Raw genomic sequence first — 331 nt, 5'->3', positions numbered from 1 at the left:
CTTTAATTTGATATATGTTTAAAGGACGCAGTATTTCCGGAACATTTTCAAAAATTAAGTTGAAAAAGTTAGTTTTTGTAAAAAAGTTGCTATTTTAAATCCCCCCCAATGAGCAGGTTGTGTTAGATTTTCAAAAAAAAATGATATCAAATGAAAGGGAAATATCTAAGGTTTTAGTATAAAAAAAAATTACATTGATTTGTTCAATTTTGAAAAAGTTATAGCAGTTTTAAGTAAAAAAATTTGAAAAAATTTCGAAAATTAGCGATTTTTAAATTTGTAATTTTTTTGGAGGTTTCCCCCATTTAGGGGGAACGAGGGAAATTGTTTT

The 331-nt window shown here is 26.0% G+C and overlaps 1 protein-coding gene across 2 annotated transcripts in view; it reads right to left on the bottom strand.

The window, feature by feature from the left end:
- LOC126895428 (beta-mannosidase) overlaps positions 1 to 331 on the bottom strand; it is a 21948-nt gene that overhangs the window by 11742 nt on the left and 9875 nt on the right. The gene's annotated exons all lie outside the window — the stretch shown is intronic.

Source organism: Daktulosphaira vitifoliae, unplaced genomic scaffold (genome assembly GCF_025091365.1).
Source record: "Daktulosphaira vitifoliae isolate Bord-2020 unplaced genomic scaffold, ASM2509136v1 Scaffold_1, whole genome shotgun sequence".
NCBI classification, from domain to species: domain Eukaryota; kingdom Metazoa; phylum Arthropoda; class Insecta; order Hemiptera; family Phylloxeridae; genus Daktulosphaira; species Daktulosphaira vitifoliae.
Note: the sequence above shows the minus strand (reverse complement) of the source record. Positions and strands in the feature narration are given on the sequence as shown.